This window comes from Capra hircus, chromosome 5 (genome assembly GCF_001704415.2).
Source record: "Capra hircus breed San Clemente chromosome 5, ASM170441v1, whole genome shotgun sequence".
Taxonomy (NCBI): domain Eukaryota; kingdom Metazoa; phylum Chordata; class Mammalia; order Artiodactyla; family Bovidae; genus Capra; species Capra hircus.
This window is the reverse complement of record NC_030812.1, coordinates 101,016,803-101,044,425: the sequence shown is the minus strand read 5'-3', so window position 1 is coordinate 101,044,425 and position 27,623 is coordinate 101,016,803. Positions and strand designations below refer to the sequence as shown.

General features: G+C 42.4%; 2 pseudogenes; both read right to left on the bottom strand.

The window, feature by feature from the left end:
* LOC102180035 lies at positions 168–26,880 on the bottom strand (annotated as a pseudogene).
* The window catches only part of LOC108636118, a 72,830-nt pseudogene continuing 72,194 nt past the window's right edge, over positions 26,988–27,623 (bottom strand).

Genomic DNA, 27,623 nt, shown 5'->3' with positions numbered 1-27,623 from the left:
CTTGTTTTCCTTTGAGGAAAATGGCGTTTGAGAACCACACCAATCCTTTAAAAGCATTTGATGTGGAACTTGCTAAATTAGCAACACAGGAGAAAAGTTACTTTTTTCAGAATATTTCATTTTGAACAATGTCCATATAACACAATTACAGGTCAGCATTACTGTATTGAAATACAGGCCATTAGAATATCTGAGGCTTCATTTCATATTTAATACAACATCATGGGAAAGTCACTGTGGATGTTCCTGGGGCACATCAATGTCATCATACCCAGGGTCACCTTTGTCCCCCTGGAGCAGCCATGGGCTCTCTTCTCCTTCCCCAGGATCAGCTTCCTCTCCAAAGATGAATAAAGAGCCTGAAATAGTAAAGAGAAGAATGATTAGAACTGAGACAAAGGGGACCAGACCGTGTTGCAGAAGTGAGTCAATTAAGTGGTGATAACAAAGCACCCCTGGGACCCAGGTGTGGGCAGGGAGGTTCAGGCTGTTTCACATCAGTTACAGTGAGGATGGATCCCGGCTGTCCTCTCAGATCCAGTTCATGTGGTTTCTGGGGCCTCAGTGCATGTGGAAACCCTGCATCACAGGAGACCTGTGCTCACACAGGAGCTCTGGGAAGACCTGCCTCCAGGCTACACAATCAGCAGGGAGATGCCCAAGAATGGTAAGAACATACCAATTAATTTAATGTTCTCCTCTTACAACTGACAGATGTGAAATCACCATGAGAGGGAGAGTGGACACAGGGAAATATGAGTTCCTCACTCACAAATCAGCTCTGCTCTTAGTTAACTTCTGTTCCCAAATGTCCACAAATAGTATCAAGGTGCAACCACAGGACGCCCCTTCCCAAGGACCACACAGGCCCTCAGATGGAGAAATGCTCTTTTCTAGAGAATGAGTGTCTTCTCTCTGCTACTGAAAAGTCTGGAGCAAATTAGACTTTAGCTGACCACAAACTCTGGTCTATGAACTGCCAACATGGCTTAATGTTAAGGCCACTGCATATCACAGATTTTGTACATTAGTGTGGACATATAAACAGAGCTCATCTTAAATTATCAGAATACTTCACAAATTCAATACTGCAGTACATTTTTAAAAATCTCCGACTACATTTCATGTATAAGACAGCACAGAAGAGTTATCAAAACACTTGTTCTATTTGTGGATTTCATAAATATGCTCAAATAATCAAGTTTTCTTTTCCTTTTGGCCACTGAGCAATGCTTGTGGGATCTTAGTTACTTGACCAGGGATTGAACTCGAGTCCGAGCAGTGAAAGTGCAGAGTCCTAACCACTGGATTGTCAGGAAATGCCCTAATCTGTAAATTTTAATGCAAGCATATCACATATAAAGTGAAAATTTATGTTGCAATATGGAGACATGAATGCCAAAAGGAGAATGATTCCTCACTGCCAAGGAGTGTGATAGCATTAAAGATAGTATATGGTTGAGACTGTCATGTCCAACTCTTTGTGACCCTATGGACTACAGCTTGCCAGACTCCTCTGTAAATGGGATTCTCCATACAAGAATACTGGAGTGGGTTGCCATTCCCTTCTCCAGGAGATCTTCCCAACCAGGAGGGATCAAACCTGGGTCTCCTGCATTGCAGGCATATTCTTTACCATCTGAGACACCGGGGAAGCCCATCAAATTCATGGGATTACTGATGTTTTGAAATTCTAGAGAGGCTGGGCATGGAGGAGCTCAAATTCACCATTTCCAGGACAGAGACTGAAGATTGCAGGAGAGGAGCTGACCCCACTCACCTGTCTGAGACCTCATCCCATCTTCCTTCTCTGGGGGCACTTCCTCTTCTCTCACCTGAGAGGCAGGAGGAGCCCCAGGCACTGGTACCTCTTCAGCATCATCATAACCCTCACCAGGAGCATCAGTTCTCTGATGTTCTGAGGGCAGAGCAGGGGTCAGATGAAACCACAGTAAGTGGGTTCGTCTGGGAAATACCTAAGATCCCTTCTGACCCAGAGTTTCTGAGCCGCTAAACAGAGGCACCTTGTTTCAAAAGATTTTTTTTTTCCTCTAAGACCATGTTTCAGTTTGAAGTGTCCATAAGCCAAAATATGATTTTACACATCTTTCTCAAAGGAACTCTCATACCATTAAGCATTACTAAAGCATTTTGACAAATTGTGCTTTCCAGATGTTATTTTTAGAAACAATTTGTTTCTGTTATGATTCTGGACACAGAGAGCCCAGCTCCAAATGTAAGACATGACAGAACAGCCAGAGAAGGGGAAGGATGGACTCCTTCTCGACAATGGATGCTACTGCTCCATCAAAGGAAAACTGTTTCCCTTGCCTCTCATGTCTATGATGGAAACTCTCCTCCCCAACACCCAGCTGAGGCAGGTCCATCTCTATTACCTGGAGTGGATCTGGAGTCCTCGTCGTCCTCACCATCTGACAGGAAGCCTAATGTGGAGACAAACATTACACAAGTCACAGAATGACCCTCCACATACCCAAGAGACCAGTGTTAAGGATGAGAAAGAACAGGCCTGGCTCATGCAGTGTAGACGGAGGCTGGGGGCTCACAGGGCTCTGAGAGGCCATCCTACCACTTTGGAGGAGCTGCCTCTGTGAGTCTGGGGCATGCGTGGGGGCTGCGGATGCTGAGAAGATGAACACGGCCAATGAGAGGTCCCAGGAAGGCAGGCAGAGACACCCACCTGGAATGTCCAGAAGACCCTCCTTCTGTGTCACAAGGTAATCGAGCTCTTCATACTCAGCTTCAGCAAGAGCATCTTCATAGCTGGAAAAGGCTGAGAGATGCCCCAGCAGGTCAGAGATGCTGCCCCAGACACTCCGGTCCAGCAGGCTGAGAGATCCCTCAGTAGGTCAGAGATGCCATCCCAGATACCGCTATCCAGCAGACACATGCTTGATCTCCCCAGTGCTCACAGAGGGCTTGTCGGGACCTCAGGATAGCTTCCCACCCAGTGCACCTGTTGGCACCTTCTCCCCTCATCTGGCCCTGAATACAGCTCAGACCCAATTCTGTCTCATCTCACAGGAGAGGCTATGACTTATGAGAGTTCATATACCAGTCCAAAAATCCTCTGTCTACTCAGCACTCAGAGCTCTGCACAGAGAACATGAAGTTCTGCAGACTCAGAACAGACACCTGGCCCAGCTTCCCCTCCTCACACCTGTGCCATCTCTGGCCTCCACACACCCTCCCTGGTCCCCAGTTCCCCCTGCAGCCCACCTCTGCGCTCTGCTCTCCATCTGAGCAGCTGAGTCACCAGGATGATGAGGACAAGGAAGAGAAGGGCTCCCAGGATGAGGCAGAGGACCCAAGGCAGGGAGAAGATGCCAGGGAGAGGATTCAAAGCTGGTCTGGTCCCTAAGGAGAACAGGAAAGAAGGTTGGAGGAGGTCCTGAGCAGAGAAACCCTCTGTGCCAGAATTTCCAGAAGCTCTGAACAATGGCGTCCCAGTCTCAGATACAAGTACTCTCACAGTGATTCTCCAGGTCTCCTCCTCAGACAAGCCAACCTCACTCCAGCGTGTTGCCCCAAGGCAGAGCCAGGGATTGTCAGTGAGCTGCCCTGCCAAAAAAGCCTCTGAGGACCCAGCTCATCCCCTCTCCTTGGATTCAGGAGACAGAGCATCAAACAGTCCTGGGACCTGCACATCACTGATGAGGAGCAACACTCACGGGCAGGTGGGAGAACCTTAAATTCTGCAACATGGGAACCAGACCCATTTGGACCCCGGGCATGAGAACCTTCTGACCCCAGGAACCAGGGTAGGGGAGTTCCCCAACGTAACGCCCTGGCTCCTCCCCAACAGCCAGAGGCTCCTCAGACTCTTTCCTCTCCTGAGCTGTCAGAGAGCCCACAGAACAGGTCCCCAGAATCTGAGTATTCTCCCCTGACCATGGATGGATCACAGTACCTGTTGTAGTTGGGGGCAAAGATGTCCTTGCACCTAAAGAGAAAAATAGGAGTTTGGGTAAAGGGAATTGGCCAGAATGCAGGGCAGCCCTTTTTTCCCTCTTGAGCCTGGAATCACCCCTCAGTCTCCACGACATCAGTGTTTGGTCTTCCTGGCTCCCCCATCCTAGATCAGAGCCCCAGCACCTGGGATGTCTGAACATAAACTCTCCATCATGCCCAGCCCAGCCCCCTGCCCCCGCACTGCCCCAGCTCACCCAGGGTAGACACCGAGCCCCTCACTCACCAGAGCACCTCACACCAGCATCCTCCTCATGCTTGCAGTCGCTCTGCCCCCACGGCTTTGCAGCACAGTCCCACAGGGAGGACTCCCGGCCCCCACACCGCACGTCATCCAGCCAGATGCTCCCATTTCCAGGGCCAAATGCCGCACTCCGCACAGCTTCCAAGGCCTGGCCACAGCCCAGCTGCTGACACACCACCTCGGCCTCTGCCAGGCTCCAGGAGTCATCGCACACGGTGCCCCAGGAGCCGCTGTGCCAACCTCCACCCGCCCTGAGCACTCGCTGTCTCCTCCCCTGAGTCGGAGCTTCTCTCTGTCTGAAAAGGCAGCAGCCCCTCCTGTGACTCCCCTGGTGGGAAGAAGGAGCCCCTGGGAGCCATAAAGAGGGCGTGGGGCTGACATACCTGTGCAGGGGGCAGCAGTTGGACAGCTCTTGTGTCTTCTCTCTGCAGAAGCAATGATGGGAAGCTCTGGATCAGGGACACCTGGGGGAGGTCTTGTCCCCAAACATGAGTAACTGTGTTTTTTTGTCACAGTCAAATGACAAGAGACCACAGAAGCTTCACCATCTACTTGGCTGAGAGGGTCACTGCATCTTATCAGCAGCGGAAATTACTTTATCTAATTAGTTGTTTACCATAACAACAGCAAACAAACAGACACAGAAACAAATACAAATATACACCTACATTTTGTAGACTCAACCAAAACCCATCAATTAGATCTGAAAGTATGAAATCATACTAATGACATCCTACACAGTTGGGAGTGACACAGAAGCAGACAGTAAGTCACCTGCACACGAGATATAGGCTTCCTCCTTGGGAGAGCATGAGTTGTAATTCCAAGGGTCAGAAGGACACTGCCAGAGAGAGAGGTCAGTTCTCTGGCACTGGATTCCATCTACCCAATGGGGTCTAGAACCTTCCCTGAGACCAACAGAGGTGTTGAGACTTCCGCGGTCCCCACAGCCAAGCTGACTGCAGATGATGGACACGGTGACATCATCCATGGAGCTGCTGCAGACACTGCCCCAGGTCCCATTGTAGAAAACTTCCAGCCACCCAGCACACTCCTGGTCCTCACTCACCATCCTGAGGGCCAGGAACTCTGAGATTGAAAGGGAGGAGACAGGACACAGTGAGCATTCCACTCAGTGCTCTGGGTTTTCCTCTCTCCCAGAAATAGTGACCATACACCCCTGACCCAGCAGAGGAGATGCCCACTGGGTTACAAGACTGACTTTTGCCTCCCTTTCACTGACTTTTTCCATTATTGTCTGTACATCTATTTCTACCACAACAATGTAGATATGAACAAGGAGGAAGACCAAACAGGGCAGCTGCAGTGATGGGAGCTGAATCCTGATTCCTGACAAAACTTCTAAAAGAACATGTGAAAGGAATGTGATGTGGACAGCGAGGCGGTTAACAGAATAATGGACCCCCAGAGATGTCCACAGCCTAATCCCCGAACCTGTGGCAGTTACCTTACATTTCAAAGGAGATTTTACAGATGTGATTAATAAGGACCTTGGGATGGAGAGATAAATCTCAAATATTGTGGATTAATCATGTGAGCCCAGCCTAACACATCTTTAAACCCGCAATACTGAGAAATGCACCATCTTTCCCAGCTTCAGTCAAAGGGAAATGTGAGCGAGGGAGAATGGTTGCAAGAGGCACTGTTGTTGAAAAAGAATAAAGAGGGCTCTAAGCCAAGAAATGAGGCCACACAGGAAACCAGAGAAAGCTGGGAAAGGGTCCTGCCCAGAGACTCCAGGAAGAATGCAGCCCTGTGGACACTGGGATGTTGGCCTATGGAGACTCTCTTCAGACTCCTAGAAGACAGAACTGTAAGGGGAAAATATGAGTTTTCACTATGCCAGGCTCCTCTGTCCATGGGATTCTCAGGCAAGAATCCTGGAATGGGTTGTCATGCCCTCCTCCAGGGGATCTTCCTAACCCAGGGACTGAACCCGCATGTCTTACATCTCCTGCAATGGAGGCAGGTTCTTTACCACGAGCACAACCTGGGAAGTCTAGGATTTCCAGGTGTTACTTCCACACATAACTGCAGAGTGAGCCCTGCTTTCAAGTGTTAACTGTAAGAAACAGCTCTGTCAGGAAACACTACTGAGAAGAAAGGACCAGAATCTCAGCTGCTGCAGGAGGAAGTGAAAGCACCTCGTCTTCACGTCTGCTGAAAAGACAGGCTTCATGCGAGGAAGCCTCCTTCTCTGGTCCTTTCAGCATCTCTCCCTCAGGGCTCAGACCCCTGTCCTCCAGGGCCCCACCCCTCCCCCAGCCTGTGGACAGTGTGGAGTGCTGACCTGAGCAGATGACCCCGGCGTCCTCCTTGTGTCTGCAGTCGTGCCGCCCCCAGCCCCAGGAAGGGCACCTCCACACGTGGGACTCATTTCCTGTGCAGTTCAGGTCGTCCAGCCAGATGGGCCCTGATCCCGCCCCAAAGTGAGCTGACCTCGTGGCATTGAGGGCTTGTCCACAGCCCAACTGCCTGCACACCACGTGGGCATCTTCCAGGTCCCAGCTGTCATCACAGATGGTGCCCCAGGAGCCCTGGTCAAGTATCTCCACTCTCCCGGCACAGAGACCTCCTCCATCCACCAGGCGGAGCTGCCTGCTGTCTGAGGAGAGAGAAAGGAGACAATGGAGTGGTGACCTTAGGGGTTGACGGTGTTCTTGACTGGAGAATCCCAGGGACTGGGGAGTCTGGTGGGCTGCCATCTATGGGGTCGCACAGAGTCAGACACAACTGAAGTGACTTAGCAGCAGTAGCATCTTCTGTTCTGTGGGACTCTCACCTAAGCAGTAGGGGGCGCTCTCCTCTGAGGCCGCAGAGCCTGCTGGTTCAGACACGGAGTCGTTGCACTGGGGCAGCACCTGGGTCTGGTTTCCTGCAGAAACAGCAATGATCAGGGGTCTAGTTGGGCTGAAGAACAGGAAACTGAATTAAACTAAATAATAACCTAGTGATGGAGTTTGAGATGAAAGCTGTAACAGCAGTGAAGTTATTATAGAGTTCAGTTTCTCCATGGAGAGGTCTGCTTCTGACAGTGCCACAATTTTAGTTTAAGCCAAGCTTTACACTGAGAACGAGTTAAATAGTGTGTTCTATACCTAAATCTATATCTAAATAGAAGAAGCAAAACAAAATCTTTTCTGAAAGATTCTAAAAGTTTCTGAAAGATTTCTAAAAGTTTTTATCTTCTGTGTCTGTCACTAAAAGAAGAAAAAAGCTCATATAAAAGAGATCAAATGGAAAACCAAAAGGAAAAAGAAGACATTCCCAAAAATTTCCCCCAAAATTCAACTATTAGGGTTACCTGACAGAGAATTTAAATATCCCTGATTAAAGTGCTCTTAAGATTAATTGACAAGATGTGTTTCTTGGCAGAGAAATTTTAACAAAAAAGAAATAAAAGTTCTAGAGCTAAAAAACTTAATATTTGATTTAAGAACTAAAGAATGAATGTATAAGCACGTTAGAGCAGCATAAGGCAGTTCTTAAAACTGAAGATCAAGGACAAATATTCTATTAGGTTGGAGCAAGCATCACTGCGGTTTCAGACCACGAATTTTAAATCATTATAATTAGGCTCAGACATATCTTTATTAATCAAATTAGGAACCATTACAATCAACACATTTTTGCAATTGAGAAATTAGTTTGTTTTTTCCTATAGTGTAAAGCTGTGCTTTGGGATGTGATGAACTCTTGGAAAGCCTTTTCTGCCTCCTGTTGGTTGTGGAAGCATTTTCTCTGCAAAAAGTTGTCGAGATGCTAGAAGAAGTGGAATTGAGTTGACGAGAGGTCAGGTGAACATGGCAGATGAGGCAAAACTTCATAGCCCAACTCGTTAAACTTTTGAAGCGTTGTTGTGTGATGTGTGGCCAGGCGTTGCCATGGAGAAGAATTGGCGCCTTTCTGTTGACCAACGCCGACTGCAGGTGTTGCAGTTTCTAGTGTGTCTCAGTGATTTGCTGAGCATACTTCCCAGATGTAATGGTTTCACTGGGATTCAGAAAGCTGTAGTGGATCAGACTGGCAGCAAGTTTGGCCTTGGGAAGTGCTTTGCAGCTTCTTCTCAGTCCCACCACTGAGCTAGTCATCACCAATTGTTGTATAAAATCCTCTTTTCATCACAGGTCACAATTCGATCGAGAAATGGTTCATTGTTGTTGTGTAAAATAAGAGAAGATGATGCTTCAAAATGACAAGTTTTTTGATTTGTGGTCAGCTCATGAGGCACCCACCTATCAAGTTTTTTCACCTTTCGGCATTTGCTTCAAAAGCCAAACGACCGTAGAAAGGTCAACATTCAGTTCTTAGGCAACTTCTCATGTAATTGTAAGAGGATCAGCTGTGATGATTGCTCTAATTGATTGCTGTCAACTTTCAATGGCAGGCCATTGCACTCCTCATCTTCAAGGTTCTCATCTCTCCTGCAAAACTTCTTTTTTTAAAAAAATTATTTATTATTTGTTTTTGGCTTTGCTGGGTCTTTGCTGCTGCTCAGGCTTTCCTCTAGTTGTGGCGAGTGGAGACTAGTCTTTGTTACAGTGTGCAGGCTTCTCATTGTGGTGGTTCTTGTGTTATGCAGAAGAAGCTCTAGGGCTTTTGGGCTTCCGTAGTTGTGGTTCCCAGGCTCTAGAGCACAGGCTCAATATTTGTGGTGCACAGACTTAGCTGCTCTGCAGCACGTGGCATCTTCCTCGTCTAGGGATTGAACCTGTGTCTCCCGCATTGGCAGGCGGATTCTTTACCACAGAGTCACTAGGGAAGCCCTGCAAAACTTCTTGAACAGCCACTGCACTATATGTTCAGTAGCAGTTCTTGGACCAAATGCATTGTTGATGTTGCAAGTTGCCTCTGCTGCTTTATGACCCATTTTGAACTCGAATAAGAAAATGACTTGAAATTGCTTTGTGTCTAACATCATGTCTATAGTGTAAAATACATATAAAATAAGCAGCAAGTAATAAACCATTAGCAAAATAAAAAGCAAGAAATACACATTAAATGATGTGTAACATAACCCACATTTATTTAAGAATACATTCTAATATCAAATGTAAAAAAAAAAATTCAACAATGAGAAAACCACACTTTTGCACCAACCTAACTGCAGGTCACATGGTAAGTGTCCTGGTTAGAGTGCTGTGTAACAAATTTCCCCCCAAAATTTAGCCACTGGAGGAGAAAATATATACTTCATTTTGCTTGAGACTTCCTGAGTTATCAATTTGGGAAAGACTCAACAGTTCTGTCTTGAGGTCTTTCAGTACCTGCACTTAGATATCATCTGGGGCTGCAATCAGCTGAGAACTTGACTGAACCTGTGGTTACATAAGGAAATTCCTCACATATTTTAGCAGTAAAGGGACATCATGACAGCAACCTAATACAGAAAGATTTTATATGTTTAGAGAGAAATGAGACAGAATGAACCAAAAACTAGCATTGAGGGATTCCAGTTAGGGGTCATCTGGAAATGTTTATATTATTCTTCTAGCATTTCAGTGAGTCTAAAATTACATCAAAAATTTTTTTTAAAATGTTAAAAGGTGAAAACAAGTCAGAGACAATTCATTCCTAGGACATCTTCCATAAAAGAAATACTAATAACATAAAAAAAAAATAAATAAAATGCTTAGGAAAAATGTAGAAGGTGGACAAAACTTCTGAGAGAAATTCAAGACCTAGCTCGATGGAGGGATGTATTATGTCACTGGCTTCCCAGATGGCTCAGTAGTAAAGAATCTGCCTGCCAGTGCAGAAGTGGGTTCAATATCTGGGTCAGGAAGAAGCCCTGGAGGAGGGCATGGCAACCCATTCCAGTATTCTTGCCTGGGAAATCCCATGGACAAAGGAGCCTGGCAGACTGCAGTCCATGGGTCTCAAACCAGCTGGACACAACTTTGTGACTAAACAACAATAAAAATTATGTCAATGAATTGAGAGAACCAAAACTGTCAGTCAGTCATTCTCAAATTTCTGTGTAGATTAAATCTAATCTTAATCAAAATACCCTTACGCTAATTTTTTAGGGAGTGTGAAAAATAACAAGCAGATTCCAAAATTTAGACAAAATACAAAACACCAAGAATGTTGATGTATGGCAAAACCAATACAGTATTGTAAAATAAAATAAAGTAAAATATAAAAAGTTAAAAAAATAAAACTCATATATTACACACAAAAATAAAATAAAATAAAAGACTATCCTCAATGATTAAAAAAAAAAAACACCAAGTGTGACCAACACAGTCGGTAAGAAAAGGAACAAAGTTAAAGGAGTTAATATAAAGTAACCCCTGTAAGTTAAAATTATCTAGACTTATTATAAAGTTATAGTAATTAAGAAAATGCAGTATTGGTGCAAAGATAGACAAATCTTTGCAGTGGAACAGAATACAGAGTATTAAAAAGGACTCAGACATATGTGCTCTTCTGCTTAAGATAAAGGTAGCACTGCAGTGGGGGAAAAAGTCTTTTCAGAAAAAGATTCTGAGTGAATTGGATATCCATGTGAAACATGACTTATCTATCTTACACAGATATCAATCCCAGAAGGAACGTACAATTACATGCAAGAGAAAAATAAACTTTTGTAAGATACTCTAAGAGAATATTTTCATGATCTTGGAGTAGGGAAAGTTCTTTTCAAAGGGATATAAGAAGTATTAAATATACAGGGAAAAGTTGGTAAGTTATATTAATATTTCCTTCAAGTTAAAAACTTGCTTCATCAAAGGATACTGTACCATTAGGAAAACGAAAAGAAAAGACCAAATGTTAAGCACACAAAATAAGTAACATATATTTACACCCAAAGTCATTGTCATGCTACATTCTAGCATCATATTTATAATAGTCAAGAGCAGGAAACAACTCAAATCTCTAACATCAGTTGAATGGATCAATGGCCATGTTATCAATGAAAGCACTATTCTACAGTAATAAAAACGAATAAAGTACTGCTATAAACATCATGAGTGAATCCTAAACATAATGTTGAGTCGAAGAAGTCACACACAAAAGAATACACATTGCGTGATTTTATATAAAGTTCAAAAACTGATAAAACACTCTGTGATAGTAGAAGTTAGATAAGCAGTTCTCCCTGGAGAGGAGGGAGGCCACAGTTATTGGAGGCAACAGTGACTCTTGGTGCTGGGAATGTTCTCTTTGCTGCTCTGGGTACATGACAGAAGTCTACACATATTCCTTATAGGCTGTTTTCTATGATCATATGTCAATAACAATGTTTCTTTAAAATACATTATTCCTCTTCATCCTTCTTGCCCTAATCTGAAAAATGAGTGAACAATGAGAAGCACCATATTTCATCATGAAATATCTTCCAAAGCCAGTTTTCCCTCACTTTCTGCTCTTCAGGACATTTCACTCCAGGAGCATCCTAAGTACCAATAGCCCTTCTCTCTCTCTTACCTGAACAGATCACAGAGGCCGTGTTGTCATGGGAACAGTCAGGACCACCCAAGGCAGTCACAGGGCATCTCCACAGGAAGGACTCTGCCCCCGAGCAGTGAAATCGGACTGTTGAAATCTGGTCACCTCTCTCCACCAAGTGTGGCCCTCTGGGGGTAGAGATGGCGACTCCACAGCCGAGCTGACGACAGACGACATTGGCATTGGCCAGACTCCAGTGGGAGGCACAGAGCGCTCTCCATCGTCCGGAAATGTTTATCTCCACTTGGCCCTCACACTGAGAGGAGCCATTCGTCATGAGTCGGACTTCTGAGTACACTGGTAGAAGAAGACAGAAATTCAGAAAAATCTCATGATTTCTCACCTGAACAAAGTGTGCAGGGAGGTTAGTCCTGACCTGCATCTCACCTGAACAAATAACCTGAGCAGCTCCACTGTGGTGACAAGTGCCCCCTGGACAGGGCACTCTGGGGCACCACCAGAGCTTACGTTCCTCCCCCTCACACCTGAACTCTTCAGCCCAGACCCGGCCATCAGACTCTCTGAAGAGCTCGTGTCCCAGAACAGACACAGCCTTGCCGCACCCCAGCTCTGCACAGATGACCTGGGCAGTGCGGAGTGTGAAGTTCCCATCAGACACTGGGGTCCAGTCTTCTGCAGGACGTACTTCTACCCGTCCTGAGCAGGGTCCATTGTCTCCAACCAGACGCACAAATCCTAAGAAAACAACAACAAGAAATCCAGTGAGTGCCCATAGTCCTGGTTTGGCAGATGGAGACAATGTCACAGGCAATAATGTGAAAAATTTTCTTTTTCAGGAGTGGCGCCTGGAGAGAGAATTGGACACTTATTCTCAGAATTTCATGAGCAAGTATTTTCATCAGCAAGTTTCTGAAAAGAAACCCTGAAGGATTTTCAGGGTCAGTTTGAAATGGCTGATTTCCAAAAACATGCATTTTGAGGTTAATTAGTAATGTGAATTCCTCATTTAGAAGCCTGAAAACTACAGAGCCCAAGGATATTGCTCTGTAGTGGGCACCAGACTCAGGTTCAGAGCTGAAGTAACCCAGAGTGAAGTAGATCCATGGGCCGCAAAGGTTACAGGACTAAGAGCCACACAAGGTTAGAAGGCCATCCTGAGGTTTCTGAGGCCAGAATACTGGCCAGTTTTCTCTCAGGAACCGATACTCAAGTCACTGAAGATAAGGGAAATCATGCGGGCTGGATCTGTGAGTGCTCGCTGAGAGTAGACAGACTTCTGGCTAACAGGAGGAAAGCTAGACATTATAAGAAGTTTTCACACATGTTTCTCATAATTTTTCATGGTGAAAAATTCCGAGAATTTCTTAGGTGACCTGATTTTGGAAAGTTATCCAGAGATCAGTTTGGATAGAAAGAAAGCTCAGAGTCATAGAAGAAGGGGCTGGTCATAGCCATCTTTCTTGAAAGCTTAGAATTTATCAAAGAACCTGGGAGAGAGTGAGTTCTCAGTGGGAGCATGCAAAACAGCTGAGGTTTTTGATTACTTCATACTAAACATGTGAACTTTAGGAAATGCTAAAAAGTGAAGATAAGTTAAAGTATTTCAATCCTGTCTATATGCTAACTGTTCCTTCCTTTCCTATTTGGATTCTTGAGAAATAGCTGCTATGCTGTAAAGACCGAGAGTAACAGGAAGAGAGCAGAGGGCAAATAGTGAAGTGAAGTGAAGGTCACTCAGTCATGTCTGACTCTCTGCGACCCCATGGACTATACAGTCCATGGAATTCTCCAGGTCAGAATACTGGAGTGGGTAGCCTTTCCCTTCTCCAGGGGATCTTCCCAACCCAGAGATTGAACCCAGGTATCCCGCATTGCAGGCAGATTCTTTACCAACTGAGCTACAAGGGAAGCCCGAGAATACTGGAGTGGATAGCCTATCCCTTCTCCAGTGGATTTTCCCAATTCCCGGGTCTAACTGGGGTCTCCTGCACTGGAGGTGGATTCTTTGCCAACTGAGCTATGAGGGAAGCCCAGAGAGCAAATAAGCCATACATAATTCAGAAATTTTCAAATTGCAAAAGCCTCAATATGGATGAAAGATAGAATACTTGGGGGAAATATTTGTCCAACAAATTTTTGACACATTTTATCCCCTGTGCTCCTCCCATCAACCACTTCACCCTGCCACCTTTCCCATTTCTCCCACTGCCAACAAGAGAAAACAATCTTAAGAACCGCAAATGGGTGCAAAGGAAATTCTGAAAGGGAAGACCTTCTGTAGGAGTGGAGTGAGGTAGGGTGTGTGGTAGGTTAAATGGGGAGTGGATGGGGTATGAAAATGAGAGAGAGACCAAAGGAAAAACTCATGATCATGGTTTGAACTTCAGGGACCACACTTTGGGTAGAGGAAGGTAATCCAAATAAAAAAGAAACCCACAACATAAAACACTTTCTTTAACACACTTGTCTGGTTTCAAAGTATGCTCATGATAAATTATGTACATGGTGAAATTCTTTCTGGTAAAGGATTCTGATTATACAAATATGTGAACTTTGAAGGTTCAGAAAGAATATTGTAAAAAAACAAAAATCTACTACAGAAAACAGAAAAAAAAAAAAAAACACAGAAAAGACCTAAAAGAAATTAAAGACTTGAAGGATCAGCTTGACCACTTTTACAAGAGTGAATGGTAAGAGAGAAGATGGTCTGCTTGCCTCTTTTTATTTATCACTTTCATCTCCCCAGAGAGACACAGGTTAGAACACCTAGTCTGGTCTGGTTGGGAGTTCGCTCATAGGCAACACGTTCTAATTAAAGCATTTTCAGTCAACACTGTTTAGTTGCTATATTAACCCCATAAGATTACAGATTAGGCAGAACACGAAAGAAATATTTGTTATATGCTGTTTTATGGTACCCTGATACATGTTAAATGCTCGAATATACACTGAGTAATCAATAGTCTTATATACATAAGGATAGACTCTTCTGAGACAACTTATGACTTCTTTTTTGTTTTCTATTTGATTTTAAAATTTATGTGGAAGATGATGTGCGTGGAAACTGCGAGAAAGTTTGTGGAAGAGAAGGCTGATGTCAGTGGATAAGGATATTAAATATAATAAAAATATATCCTTCTCTGGTCTCTTGCTGTACAGACATCCTGCATCCTTAGGCACACACAGCATCCTCCACACCACTCCTGGACCATCAGTGCTGCTCAGAACACCCCTCATGTGCCTTTTTCAGTTCCTATTACAATCCCTCTCCCTCCCAGCTGCTATAACTCTCTTCTACTTTCTTCAAAAACTACATCTGTCCCCTTACTCCTATTCATATCAAGTAAACCCCAAAATTCAATTCTCTTAAATCATTGAAGTCATGAAGTATAAACTATATAATTTCTTACCATAAAACACAGAAATTGTATTGCTTCCACTTTTGACTTGTCAGTGTATGGCTAAGTGTTCTTCCAAAGTTTTGGCCTGTACAGATGTCTTAACAGAAAAAAAAATGGGCAGAGAATCTCTTATAGTAACAACGGAAGGAGAACCATGACTCAGAGCACTTCATCCAAAGTTCTCTGGTGTTACCTGCAAAGGCCTATGAACATTTACATCTAAAATTTCCAAGTAAGTAAGTAAGTAAAGTCACTCAGTCGTGTCCGACTCTTTGTGACCCCATGGACTGCAGCCCACCAGGCTCCTCAGGCCATGAGATTCTCCAGGCAAGAATACTGGAGTGGGTTGTCATTTCCTTCTCCAGGGGATCTTCAAGACCCAGGGATCGAACCCAGGTCTCCCGCATTGGAGGCAGACACTTTAACTTCTGAGCCACCAGGGAAATTTCCAAAGAGGCTTGCAATTTGGCACAAATCCATCAATTCCTGTCTGATCTGTTTCGTGACATCCTCTGTGCCTCCACTCCTACTAACCTAGTGCAAAATAATGCCTCACACTGTACATACAAAAACAACTCCATCCACAACAATGTGTCCTCATTCCAGCCCTCCCTTCCCATAGGCTAATTGTGCAAAGGGATTTGTGTGGTGATTTGAAAATGTCTCATGTGATTGATCTCCATCTTCATTACGAAGATCAGTTTTCATTGGAATAGTTTAATCTACTATGTCAGGTAAGATCACTGGAGAAGAAACAGCAGAGACTTAGAGCAGGAAAATAAATGAAGCACATCACCCGCAGAAGCTTGGTGCATTCAGGGAGGATGGGCCTGTCTCAGTCCTCTCTACCCCATCTATCTCCTATTGCCCCAGTGATCAGACGCCAGCTTCCATGGACCTTTTCCTTCTGCCATCACAGGGCAATATACTGACCATACCTGAGCAGATGACTCCGGCATCGTTGTCATGACTGCAGTTGTGCACTCCCCAGCCCCGGGAAGGGCACTTCCACACGTGGGATTCCTTTCCTCTGCAGTCCAGTGTGTCCAGCCAGATGGGCCCTGATCCTGACCCAAAGTGAGCAGACCCCGTGGCATTGAGGGCGTCTCCACAGCCCAGCTGCCTGCACACCACGCGGGCATCATCCAAGTCCCAGCCGTTATCACAGATGGTGCCCCAGGAGCCCTGGTCAAGGATCTCCACTCTCCCGGCGCAGGGACCTCCTCCATCCACCAGGCGGAGCTGTCTGCTGTCTGAGGAGAGAGAAATGGGACAATGGGGCATTGACAGTGGGGATAAGGGTCTTCGTCCTGTAGGACCTTCACCTGAGCAGTAGGGGGCGCTCTCCTCCGAGGCGTCAGAGTCCCCTGGTTCTGACAGGGAGTCATTGCACTGGGGCAGCACCTGAGTCTGGTTTCTTACAGCAGTGACAGGAGAATAATAACAATGAAAATGGGCACAAACAGGAAATATTACGCTACTGAGTAGGGTGAGACAGCAGTGTTAACCTTTGATTTGTAGAGTTCTGCACAACATCTGAGAAAGATTTACAGGAAATGTTAGTCTGTCTACCGGGAGCAGTTGAATGAGTTCAGAGTCACAGGAATGGGCTGGCTGCTGGATGGATTCCTTATAAGCCACACATATGTTGGTGCCCTTGACCTGAGAGTTAAAGGGATTGGAAGAAAGGAAATGGAGTCAGGAACTGGCCTCATCAGAAGCCTCAGGTAGCAGCCATGAATCCTCTATCGTTAGAATCATTCTCCTTGGTACAATCATGCAGAATTGAAAAACAAATGGACCTTGAGATGTCTTGGTTTGCCCTGGAATATTTCACTGATGGTTCTAATCTTCAGACTCCAGATCTGGATACTGTCTTTTAAGAAAATGGGATCTCTTTGAGTGGATTGGGCAACCTTGCATAAGAAGTTTGTCAGGTGATATTGATTGACATTGACCAGATTCCACTGGGAATTTTGGAATGCTGCTTCTTCTCTCAAGTAAATATTATCTTTTCTTGCACTTTGTGTCAGGAATCGCTATTATTCAAAGTTGGGGGCTATTTGTTCTCCAGGGGGAAAATATTATGCCATAGAGCAGAAATAGGTTAAATTCTTGCTCTGAAAGCACTTGAACAAAGGATATTGACAGGCTCACTGTGTTGTTCTTCTTTAATACATAAAAAGCCATGTAAAGAAAGGTTAAATGATGTCTACTCGGTGTTGCACTTTAGGTGAATGCTGAAGTGGCGAATAAAATCTAGAATTTTGTACTTCCATGAAGAGGGGTTCCAATGGAGGGGTTCACAGCAGGCCAATGCTCTGCTGGATATAACTTTAAATGCTATAAAATGTTAGATAAAAAATGAAGGTATTAGACATTTGTGGACACAATATGAACTAAACATGCTAAAATTCTAAAGAGTGGAGATCATTTCATTGTTAGCCAAGGATCTGAAGCTTCTCTTTCTCTATGGGAATTTCCCAGTTTGTTGCCTGGGTTAATGGATCAAAGCGGGGCAGAGAAGCCTGTATGATTTGGGAGTTACCTGGTGCTACAGTGACAAAATTGGAGACTTGAGAGCCTCTCTCATATAGCAGATTTTCTCCTCAAATAACTGCCCAGTAAACACGCTGTCAATGGCAGGAGGCCAAAGAACTGTGTCAAACACCTTGAAAACAGAGTGGATATTCCCTCATCCTCCTGACTGCTGAGCTACCAAAACATTCAGGTTTTCAATTATAAACTCTGAAAGCCCATAACACAGGGGCAGAGAAATCAGAGGTAGACTGAATGCTACAAATACTGCCACCCAGAGCTGTGACAGCTCAATTCTAGCTAGTGTTTAGACATCTGGGTGGTCTGAACCCCTTCTCCCACTTGCTTAAAAAAAAACAGAATATGAATCCTTTCAGGTGTTAGAAAATGTATCTGGGATATCTTATTTTCTTATGCATCATTTCTCTCATTCAGTTAAAAATTGCATGGGATGTAAAGAGATGGATGACATGACAAATTTAAAACTTGAAAAAAGGAAGGTAACAGAAGGCAGAAACACATATGCTAGATATGCTGGAGTTAGCAGATAAGGATTTTAACTATGAACAATGTGTTTAGGGGAAAAGGGGAAAGGAAAGAATCAATAGGTAAAAAAAAATGTTAACAAACAATTGTAACTATAAAAAATCAAAGTATTGTAAAGTAAAATAAAGTAAAAATAAAATTTAAAAAAATCAAAGGAACAGTTGCCAACTGAAAATAAAATATTTAGAATTAAGAACTGAATGAATAGGTTTAAAAGAATTTTAGACAGAACTGAACACAGAATATATGGATGTGAGAGTTGGACTGTGAAGAAGGCTGAGCGCCGAAGAATTGATGCTTTTGAACTGTGATGTTGGAGAAGACTCTTGAGAGTCCCTTGGACTCCAAGGAGATCCAACCAGTCCATTCTGAAGGAGATCAGCCCTGGGTGTTCTTTGGTAGGAATGATGCTAAAGCTGAAACTCCAGTACTTTGGCCATCTCATGAGAAGAGTTGACTCATTGGAAAAGAGTCTGATGCTGGGAGGGACTGGGGGCAGGAAGAGAAGGGGACAACAGAGGATGAGATGGCTGGATGGCATCACTGACTCAATGGACGTGAGTCTGAGTGAACTCCGGGAGTTGGTGATGGACAGGGAGGCCTGGTGTGCTGCGATTCATGGGGTCACAAAGAGTCAGACACGACTGAGCAACTGAACTGAACTGAACTGAACACAGAATTAGTGTCTTAAAGGAGTCCTAGAGTTGAGAGAAGAGGAGGAGGAAAAAGAGAAGGAGGAGAAGGAAAAAGAGGGTGAATAGGAGGAGAAGAGAAACAGAGACAGTGCAGCAGAAGTAATATTTGATCATGTTGATGTATGGAAAAACCAATGCAATATTTAAAGTAAAAATAAATAAATAAAGAGAAAAAAAACAAGATATAATAATTAAGAATTTTTTAAATGGATGGAAGTCTATGAAAACCTCCACATCTAGTAAAGCTGCAGAAAATCAAAGGAAAATCTGGAATACATTTGTTTAATGCCAAAGAAAGAAAAAAGGAGAGAAAAAGAAACATGAAGCACATGGGACAATTAAAAGGAAATGTTAGATACTAACCCAACAATATCAGTAATTGGATTTGCAATCTAATTACAATGGATTAGATACTTCAAATTAAAGCCCCTCTACTAACTGATAAACCAACAAAATTCATGTAAATGCTAACTGCAAGATACTCACATTGTATATGAGAGCAAAGAAAGGTCAAAAGTAAAATGAAGGGAAAAAATGTATATATTATGTGAATGCTAGGCTTCCCAGGTGGTGCTAGTGGTAAAGAACCTCCCTGCCAATGTAGGAGACATAAGAGACGTGGGTTCAATCCCTAGATCAGGAAGATCTCCTGGAGGAGAGCATGGCAACCCACTCCAGTATTCTTGCCTGGAGAATCCCATGGACAGAGGAGCCTGGCTGGCTACAGTCCTTAGCAAAGAGTTGGACATGACTGAAACAACTTAGCAAGCCACACACATGTGAATACTAACTATAAGAAAGCTGCAGTAGCTATAGCAAGGTCACAGAAAGGAGACTTTAAGGGAGGATGTGCTAATTTACTTAAAGAGGATAATATCATGATTATACAGTGGTACGCCCTTAATAAAGATATTACAGATATCAGAATCCAGGGAAGATATCGAAACATAGCTTTGAAATACAGAATAATACTTGACAGAATGAGAAGAAGAAAGACAAAATAACAATCAACCTGGGGGAATTTTAACAAATCATTTTCAATACCATGCAGACCAGGCATACAAAACAGAAGGAAGACTATAGTAGCCGTAAAACACCACAATCCACACATTCAGCTAAATAACATATAAAGAGCAACGCACCCAATAATGAAAGAACTCACATTATTGTAAATGCACTAGGAACATTTATCAAAAATGACCATATGGTAGGACAAAAACCTTCAGATAATTGAATTTATACAGAGTATTTACTCTGACCACAGTGTAATTAAATTAAGAATTAATAAGAAAATACAGTTAGCCATCCTTATTTGGAGAAATTAAGCAACACCCTTCTGAAACAGTACCTGGGTCTGGTAATAAATTTAAACATTAGAAAATATTGTGAAATAGTGATAACAAAGACATGATATAACTAAATTCTTCTAACGCAACTAAAGTAGTGCTTAAGGGAAATTTATACCTTAGACTTAGAAAAGAAGAAAGGCTAAAAATGAAAAAAAAAAAACATGTAAGCTTCTATTTCAGAAACTAGGAGAAGAGAAAATAAAGCCTAAAGGATACAGAAGTTGGGATTAACAAAGAAAAGAACAAAAATTAATTTTAAAAAGAAGGTAAGGCTGGTGGTAGTGATGGTGGTTTAGTCCCTAAGTCAATTCCTACTCTTGAGACTCCATGGACTGTGGCCCACCAGGCTCCTCTGTCCATGGGATTTTAGGCAAGAATATTGGAGAGGGTTGCCGTTTCCTTCTCCACGGGATCTTCTTAACCCAGAGACTGAACCTGTGTCTCCTGCTTTGCAGGTGGTCTCCTGCATTGCAAGCGGATTCTTTACTGCTGAGCCACCAGGGAAGCCCAAGGCAAGCATGAGAGGGAAAACAGAGGAAAACCTTTCACACCCAGCTCCTTGAGAACCACTAAGCACTGAGCAAAACTAAACAAGAACAAAGAGAAAATGAAGTTAACAATACCAAGAACGAAGAAATGTCACTACTATAAATCATGCAAATTTTTTGGTCATAGTTTTATTGAGATTAAATTTACATATCTAATGTGGATAAATACTCAGAAGATTTTCAATTTCTCCACAACCTTGCCAACACTTCCTTTTTTTTTTAAATCATAGCCATTTTGAGAGGTGGGAGATGATATCTCTTATGGCTTTGATTTACATTTCCCTGATGACTAATAATGTTGAGCATATTTTCCTATACCTGTTGGCTATTTCTATATCTTCTTTGGAGAAATGTCCATTCAAGCCTCTGACTAATTTTTTAATTGGATTATTATGGTTTTTTTCTTGTTGTTGTTTTGCTCTTGAGTTGTAGGATTTCCTCATTTTTTGCAAATTGTCTATTTTTGCCTGTTCTTTTGGTGTCATATCCATGAAATCATGAAATAATGTGTATGTATTTGGTGAGGAACTAAATTATCAGGTATTTAAAATGTAATTTGTATCTGTTGATGATACTAAAACATCACACACAGTAAAATAAATTCAGATTCAGTAAGATTATAGATATTCTTTACACAAATTATAAAATTATTTGAAGAAAATAAAATGATTAAAAGCTATTTTGAGATGAAGAATGGCATCTGAAACACTGCATTAAAGGCAGAATTCATAAAAGTAAAACATAGTATATTTGATCATATAACCACACCACATACACAACCCTAAAGACATATGCAAAAAATGGGGTAAATACTTTCAGTAGTATTTAATAAAAGGAGTAAGTGGTGTTAATTTGTAGAGAGTTTCTATAAATAAATGAAAATTTTAAACATTCTGGAGAAAAAATATAAATGATGATGGAAGATATCTTAAAGATATCTGGAATACCTTTAAGTATTTACTTGTTTATCATGTCCATATTCCACAACAAATACACACACATATATACCCCTGAATGAAAGTTCCAGGGAAGGACCTTGCATATCTTATTTACCCCATGTTTCTGCTATTAGGATGGTGATTACACATTCACCATTCAACAAGAATGCATGGAGAAGCTTTTCTATATACCATGATGGGGCTTGATAAATATTTATTGAATGAATAAGTAGATGAATAAAATTCAGTGAAATAGAATTTCTTTAAATTCATGGTAATCAGCAAAATAGTAAAGCAAATATAAATTAATGGTAATGTTTTCTGATAATAAATGGTGCAAATTAAAAATAATTAGTGCCTAAGCACATAATTAATTTATATTCAAATTTCCACTCATGCCATTTTTTTAAAGTTCTTCTTAAATTTCTTTTTGGCGGTACTGGGTCTTTGTCTGCACGTGGGCTTTCTCGAGTTGTGGTGCACAGGCTCAGCTTTTCCAGGCGTACGGAATCTTCCTGGGGTGTGTGCATGTGTGTGGTGTTTCTTCAGTCGTGTCCAACCCTGTGTGACCCGATGGACTGCAGCCCGCCAGGCTCACCTGTTCATGGGGTTCTCCAGGCATGAATACGGAGCGAGTTCCCATGCCCTCCTCCAGAGGATCTTCCAGACCCAGGGATCAAACCTGCATCTCTTATATCTTCTGCTCTGGCAGGCAGGTTCTTTACTACTTAGACTCATGTCCTCTGCATTGGCAGGTGGATTTTTAATCACTGGACCACCCGGGAAGCCCCACTTATGCAATTTTCAATGGACAATTATTAAATGAATTCTAAGCTACTGCTGGGAGAAGGCAATGGCACCCCACTCCAGTACTCTTGCCTGAAAAATCCCATGGACGGAGGAGCCTGGTAGGCTGCAGTCCATGGGGTCACCAGGAGTCGGACACGACTGACCGACTTCACTTTCACTAAGCTACTGTTATGTGTTATGGCATTGGTCAAGCACAGGTTGCTGTAAAGAGAGAAAACTCTTTAAAAAAGGGAATATATCGAAAAAGTCAGAAAAAAATAAAAAAAAACACAAATAGCTACCTAGTAAGGCAGAAATGTCTGCAGTAGACTCAAATAAATTTTCTAAGAAAGATTTGTATTTAGAGGAAGCAAAAATAACCAAAAAAAGACACAAAAGAATTGTAAGTGAAAGAAATACACATAAGTTCAAAAAACACAAGACAATGGAAATGTAAATGGTTCTTGTCATAAAATATGAGAACTTGTATATTCTCTCCACATCATCCTACCAAACTTTCTACCCACTTCATGCAGAGAACCTCTGAAAAAATGATGGCACAGCCTCTGTGGGGTGATTGCTCACTTTCAGGGTCAGAGACTTCATCACAACCCATTTTATGGTGCTTTATTGTCAAAAAAACATCATATATAAAAGTCCAATAGTTTAATACTACTTTGGCCTTTGAATGAAAAGACAAAGAGATGAAGAAACAGAGGCAAGGAAAGGGACAAATCTCTGCTTTTGAAATATCTATCTCATTTAGTTTAATCTATCTCATTCTCTCATTTGTAGATTTCAGGCAATGCCCAATATATCATTCAAGGTATTCCTGAATGGGGTGTGTGTGGAAGGTGGGGAATAAGAGAGAGAGAAATGTTAAAGGAAGTAAGGTGCTATGGTTTGACTATTTGTCACCCCACCAACTTTTTTTTTTTTAATTCCAATTCCTAGTGTAATGGTATGAAGTGGTGGAGCCTTCTCAAACTCTTCCAAAAAGGATTAAAGGAACACTTCCAAAGCCATTTTATGAGGCCAAGATTATCCTGATACCAAAACCAGACAAGGACACCACAAGAAAAGAAAATACTGGCTAATATCCCAAATAAATATAGATGCAAAAATCCTCAACAAAATATTAGAAAACCAAATTCAACAATACATGAAGAGGATACTGGACAACCCACTCCAGTATCGTTGCCTGAGAAATCTAAGACAGAGGAGCCTAGCAAGCTATAGTCCATTGGATCGCAAAGTATCAGACACAACTTAGCGGCTAAACAGCAACAATAATAACAACACCAAGATCAACAGAGATTTGTTCCAAGGATGCAAGGATGGCTCAATATTCACAAATTAATCAGTGTGATACACCAAATAAGATAAAGGCAAAAAATCATATCCTTTCAACAGATGCAGAACACATATTTGACAAAATTCAGCAGCCGTTTATGATACTAAAGATCTTTACAAAGTAGGTATAAAAGGATTATACCTCAACACAATAAATATCATATGACAGACCCTCAGCAAGCATCCTACTCAACTGTAAAAAGCTGAAAGCTTTTCTTCTGAGATCAAACACAAGGCAAAAATGCCTATTCTCATCACTTTTATTCAACATAGTTTTGGTAGTTCTAGTCAGAATCATCAAGCAAGCAAAAGAAAATAAGAACATCCAAATCTGAAAGGAAGAGTCAAAACTGAGACACCATTGAAAACTTTAAGACATTGTGAAAGATATTAAAGGCACAAATAAATGGAAAGATATTCTGTGCTCATGGATTGGAAGACCTGATATTGTCAAAATGCTCATACTACACAAAGCAACCTAAGCAACCTACAGATCCACTACCATCCTTATCCAAATTTCAATGAAAATTTGCACAGATATGGAACAAACGATTCTAAAATTTGTGTGGAACCACAAAAGACCCTGCATAGCCAAAGAAATCTTGAGAAAGAGTGATAGAAGTGTCATGCTTCCTGATTTCAAACTGTATTACAAAGCTGTGTTAATCAAACAGTATGGTATTGGTATAAAAATGGACACAGAAATCACTGAAACAGAATAGAGATCCCAGAAGTAACCCCAAATATATATGGTCAATAAATTTATGACCAAAAAAGTAGAGATTATACCATCGGAAAAGGCCTGTCTCTTCAAAAATGGTGTTGGGAAAGCTGGACAGTTACACACAGAAGAATGAAACTGGAAAACTCTTACCCCATTCACAAAAATTAACTCAAAATGGATTAAAGACTTGATAATAAGTCCTGAAGCCATAAAAATCCTAGAAGAGGGGCTTCCCTTGTGGCTGTGGTAAAGAATCCATCCACCAATGCAGAAGACCCAAGTGTGCTCCTTGATCCAGGAAGATCCCACATGCCACAGGGCAACTCAGCCCATTGGCCACAACTGTCGAGCCTGTGCTTTACAGCCCGGGAACAGCAACTACTGAGCCCACGTGCCACAACTACTGAAGCTCAGTGCCCTCCAGCCTGTTCTCCTCAACAAAAGAAGCCACTTCAATAAGAAGCCTGTGCAATGCAATGACGAGTAGCCCCTGCTCACTGCAACTAGAGAAAAGCCCATGCAGCAACAAAGACCCAGCAGAGCCAAAAATAAATAAATTTTAAAAATTATTAAAAAAAATCCTAGAAGAAAAATTAGGATGAAAAGGTCCTGACATCAGTCATCATGAGGATATTTTGGGTTTGATGCCAAAAGCAAAAGCAACAAGAGCAAAAATAAGCTTTGAAACTATAGAAAACTAAAAATCTTCTGCACAACAAAGGGAAAAGGTCAACAAAATGAAAAGGTAATTTATGGAGTTGGAGAAAATATTTGCAAATTACATTTCTGACAAGGGTTAACATTCAAAATACTTAAAGAATTCATACATCTCAACAGCAAAAGCAAACCAACAAACAATCTGATTAAAAAATGGGCAGAGGACATGAATAGACATTTTTTTTTCAAAGAAGACATAAAGCAGGCCAACAGGTACATGAAAAGGCGCACAATGTTATGTCATCAGAAAAATGCAAATCAGACTATAACGGGGTAATATCTCACATCTGTTAGAATGATTTTTATCCAAAAGACAAGAAATAAGAGGAGCTGGTGAAAATGCAGAGAGAAGGCAAACCTTGGGCACAGTTGGGTGGGGGCGGGGAGGGGGGAATGTAAGTTGATGCAGCCCCTATGGGGAACAGTATTGAGGTTCTCCAAAAATTAAAAATAAAACTGTCATATGGTTCATCAATTTCACTTCTGGGTATTTATCTGAAAGAAACAAATTACCAACTTGAAAAGACTATGTGCCACCAAATGTTCATTGCAGGCATTATTTACAACAGCCAAACAACATAAGTTTTCACTGATGCATAAATGGGTAAGGAAAATGTGATATCTACAGCCAACAAAAAGAAGAAAATCCTGCCATGTGTAGCAACATGGATGAACCTTGAGGGCATTATGCTAAGTGAAATAAATACCATGTGATCTAATTTATATGTGGAATCTTAAATCAAATACAAAAAAAGGGGAGGGGTTCAGAGATGCAGAGAACAGTTCGTCGGTTGCCAGAGGTGGATTGATGTGGGCAAAACAAGTGGAGATAGTCAAAAGGTCCAAACTTGCAGTTCTAAAGTGAATGCCATAAAGATGTGATGTACAGCATGGTGACTACAATGAATTCTGTATTGAATACTTGAAAGTTGGTAAGAAAAATGTTCCTCATAATCAAAAAATTGTAATGATATATGGTGATGGATATTACTAGACTTATTGTGGTGATCATTTACCAATATACAGAAATATATAAGTATTACATTTTACACCCTGAAACTAATATAATGTTATGTGATATATCCAAATTAAACTCTAAATAACAACGTTGAAACATGGATTAAATTAGCTCCATCCTAACGTCATTTTGGTGTATCCAACTTAAACTCATCACTTAGACATTTTAAAATATAAAATCTCACTACTGACATCCTACAGGGTTGGGACAGACACACAGAAACAGACAGTAAGTCACCTTCACACGAGATATAGGCTTCCTCCTTGGGGAGAGCAGGAAGTGTAATTCCAAGGGTCAGAAAGGACACTGCCAGAGAGAGGTGTCTGTTTTCCGACACTGGATTCCATCCACCCACTGGGGTCTAGAACCTTCTCTAAGAGCAACAGAAGGGTTGAGACTTCCACTGTCCCCACAGCCAAGCTGTCTGCAGATCAGGGACACGGTGATATATTCCATGGGGTTGCGGCAGACACTGCCCCCAGGTCCCGTTGTAGAAAACTTCCAGCCACCCAGCACACTGCTGGTCCTCACTCACCATCCTGAGGGCCAGGAACTCTGAGATTGAAAGGGAGGAAACAGGACACAGTGAGCATTCCACTCAGTGCTCTGGGTTTTCCTCTTTCCCAGAAATCGTGAACACTCACCCTGACCCAGCTGAGGAGATACCCACTAGGTGACAAGACTGAAATCTGTCTCCCTTTTACTTGACTTTGTCCATTAATGTCTGTCTTTCTATTTCTACCGCAATGATGTAGTGAATACGAACAGAGAGAAAGGCCAACATAGGCACCTGCAGGGAAGGGCCCTGAGCCTTGTTTCCTGAAAAAACCTGTAGAAGAGCATGTGAAAGGGATGTGGGTAGTGCAGAAACAGGCAGAACAGTGAACCCACAAATGTCTATGTTCCAGTCTTTCAATCCGGTGAATGTTGCCTTATATTTCAAAAGGCATTTTACAGACATTATTAAGACAAGAAACTTAGGAGCTTGGGATGGTGAGACTAACCTGCAAGATTATGAATTAATCATATAAACCCAATCTGATTATCCCTAAAATGGAATACTCTTCCTGAGTGTGGTTAGAGGAATACGAGACCCTGAAGAATGGTCAAGGGAGGGAATGTTGTCCGAAGAAGAAGATGGGCTCCAAGCCAAGGAATGAGGCCACATAGGGACCAGAAAGGCTGGGAAAAGAGTCCTCCCAGGGCCTCCAGGAAGAACGCAGCCCGTGGACACTGGATTGTTGGTCTACAGAGACCTGTCAGACTCCTAGGGTACAGAACTGAACAGAGTAAATCTGTGCTTTCATTAACACGTCAACAGGCTCTCCAGACTGTA